This window comes from Nicotiana sylvestris, chromosome 1 (genome assembly GCF_000393655.2).
Source record: "Nicotiana sylvestris chromosome 1, ASM39365v2, whole genome shotgun sequence".
Taxonomy (NCBI): domain Eukaryota; kingdom Viridiplantae; phylum Streptophyta; class Magnoliopsida; order Solanales; family Solanaceae; genus Nicotiana; species Nicotiana sylvestris.
In genome coordinates, this window is record NC_091057.1 from 82,686,578 (window position 1) to 82,689,993 (window position 3,416).

At 40.5% G+C, this 3,416-nt stretch overlaps 1 non-coding gene across 1 annotated transcript; it reads left to right on the top strand.

Annotated features, from left to right (window-relative positions):
• The first annotated feature begins 1,330 nt into the window (after positions 1-1,330).
• Positions 1,331-1,437, top strand: LOC138881985 (small nucleolar RNA R71). The gene has a single exon (XR_011403416.1). It is a non-coding gene; the product is annotated as a small nucleolar RNA R71 (small nucleolar RNA).
• The last annotated feature ends 1,979 nt before the right edge of the window (positions 1,438-3,416 follow it).

The following is a 3,416-nucleotide window of genomic DNA, read 5'->3' on the forward strand; positions in this document are numbered from 1 at the left end:
TGAACTTCCTAATCTGCAGCAACACATCTTCAATCACCCATTTAGGGTGTGCTATCGATCTATCAACCAGCTGCAACATCACAGTGGTGGGCCTTGGAGCTCCCAGGCCCAATTTCTTGAACAAAGATAGGGGCATCAAATTTATGCTCGCCCCCAAATCGCAAAGAGCACGACCCACATCAATATTACCAATGCACACAGGAATCGTGAAGCTGCCAGGATCCTTAAGCTTTTGAGGGAGCTTATTTTGGACCATTGAAGTGCACTCCTCAGTAAGTGACACTGTCTCAAATTCAGTTAATCTTCTCTTGTGAGCCACTATATCTTTTATGTACTTAGCATACTTTGGAATTTCACGAAGCACATCAACAAGTGGGATATTCAATTGAACCTGGCTCAACATAGAGAGAAATTTTGTGAACATGCGATCATCATTCTTTTTCTGCAATCTCTGGGGGAAAGGTGGTGGTGGACTTGGGGCCTCCACTTGCTTTGGAATTTCAACATCATTCTTTGGCTCGTGGGTCACTTTAGGGATCAACTCTCCCTCAGGTATGGGCTTGTCTCTCTTTTTCTTTGGCACTTCCTCTATCTCCCTCCCATTTCTAAGTGTAACTGCATTCACTTGAGGGTTCTTTTCTGTATCACTGGGGAGAGCTCCTGCAGGTCTAGTGTTTTGATTTGTTGCTAACTACCCCATTTTCCTTTCAATATTTCTGAAGTCGGTCCTGAGTTGTTGATTGTCAATCAACAACTTCTTTAGCAAATCATTGGTACTCTCTTCCATTTGTTGGGGTGGTCTCTGAGGTTGATTGAAACTCCCTTAGGGTCTATGCTTATTATGATTCTGCTGATTTCCACCCCATGAGAAGTTGGGATGATTCCTCCAATTTGGATTGTAATAATTCTCGTATTGTGCATGCTGATTCGGTGGACCTCTATTTTGTTGCCCCACATAATAGATGGATTTTGGATTCGTTGGGCACATATCACTCATATGACTGTCGCCATAGAGTTCGCAGCAAATAGTCATTTGTTAAACATGTTGCATTGTATGTGGCTGCTGCATTGTCATCCTAGTCATCTGATTGGCCATCTTTGCAATATCGACTCTCATGGCTGACACTTCATCGAGCTCAAGTAACCTAGCTGATTTTTGCTTAACTGCCTTTCGTGAATCACCCTCACCTTGCCAGTTATTATCATTAGCAGTGAAGTTATTTAGCAAGATTTGGATTTCATGCAACTACCCTCACAAGCTGAATCAAGATTCATCTTTGAAGCATCATCTAACCTATCTACAAAAGTGTGACCCAATACCTCGTCCGTCTGGCAATGATGAGGGCAGTCTCTGAGCATCTTCTTGTACCTTTCCCATGCTTGATGAAGTGTCTCGCCAGCTCGTTGTTTAAACCCAAAAATTTGACTCCTCAATATCTTTGTTTTCTTAGTGGGGAAAAACTTGATTAAGAATTTTCTTGCCAGATCATCCCAAGTGCAGAATGAATTTGCTGGCTCCTTATTCAACCACTCCTTAGCTTCCCTGATCAGTGAAAAGGGGAAAAGTGTCAGCCTGACATAGTCCTTGGAAACGTTCGGATAATTGTAAGTGTCCATAATTTCCAAGAAATTTTGAATGTGCCTCTACGGGTCTTCATAAGGTAAACCCACAAATAGCCTGTGGATTGGATCAGTTGCACCATGTATTATTTTAGCTCAAAGTGCCCAGTGATATCAGGTTTCACAATAGCCTGAGTCATATTAACCAGACTGGGCCTTGCGGCTTCGATCACCGCGCGTTCCTCATTACATGCCATCTCAATTGGCTGTGGTTGAACTACGATGTCCAACTCTCTTTCAATTCTAGTTCTAGCGTCCACCTCCCTCCTCAATCTGTGAAGTGTTCGTTCAATTTCGGGATCAAGAGGAAGGAGATTGTTTGCGCTTCTACTTCTTCGCATTCAAGAAAAGAAAACCTGTATTGGCACAAAGAAAGTGAGCTGAAAATTAAAACTTGAATAAATAAATAATAAAAGCTCAACTCAGTCAAGTAGCTAATTTCTAAGTCCCCGGCAACGGCACCAAAAACTTGTTGCGACCAAAAACACTCACGCAAGTGCACGTGATCATCAAGTAATAGAGTAGTGAGTAGAGTATCGTTCCCATGAAAACTTATGATTAACTTTGGACTAATTCAAACTCAATTAATTTGTCTATTCAAGAGGTTTTTTTTTCCACAAAATAGAGATGTAATTGTTTTACTACCTAACTACCAAGCAATAATCTAACTAGAGCAATTAACCAAACAAATAACAACTCCGAGTAACAAACAGTAGGAGAGGATATTCCGGGATCACAGGCTAGTTGACAATCGTATTATGTTCTTAACTTAAAATGACTAATCGATTTACCTGGATTGTTGATTGACAGGGTTAATGTTACTCATAAGAATTTGTCGAGTCCTTACTCGCCTATTCAAGTTAACTCAATGCCTACATGTCTATGGAATTAAGATTAACAAGAATGCATTTACAATTCCTGTATTTCAACCAAGCAAGGCAATTGAGTATATGTCTATCCCAATTGTTAATTCGTTCCCCGAGGCCCGGGTTCAAGAACTTGCTCTATTTAATTCTATATGCAATCTAAAGTTCCCACTTTCGAGTTCAACTAAAGATTCATAGATAGTATTTCACTGTTAGCTACTCAGCAAAATAATTAAAAGCAGAATAGAATAAACAACCCAATATGATAAACCAACTTTGTCAAATTAAACTTCAAACAACAACATTCATGTTTCACCCATGACCCTAGAACAATGGGTTTTAGCTACTCATACTAGTGTTCATCACAAATAGGTTCAATTTCATCCCAAATAGCAAAAACCAAGAGAAGAAAAGAAGAACTTGATGGTCAAATCTCCTCCTTGCCTCTTGCCTCTCTATTTCTTGCACTAGACTCTGAAAAACTTCCCTTTTTCTTCCTTGGGCGAGCTTGACTTTATATAGGTTAAGTGAGTTTTCCTCCAGATTTTCAATTCTGCCCCTAAATATCTCTTCCCGGATTCTGGACTAGCGCGACCGCGCATCTGGCCGCGCTAGTTGGCTGAGATTCTGTCATGGACGCGCTAAAAGGAGCGCGGTCGCGCACCTAGATGCGCATTTCCAATTCTATGTTTCATCACTTCTGTTCCTCATCTTCAAGCGTACTCAGCTCTGAGGGGTTTTTCTTGCTCCAAAATGGTTCCAATCACAACTGTTTAAGGCATCACCTAGGCTCCTCATCCTGCAATATATACAATTCACAATTAAAGCCTATTTTTCATCAATTAACCATATTATGATATTGAAATATAATCAATTGGGAGCATAAACAATCGCCAAAGTACCTAGATTTAACCTATTATCAACCCCCAC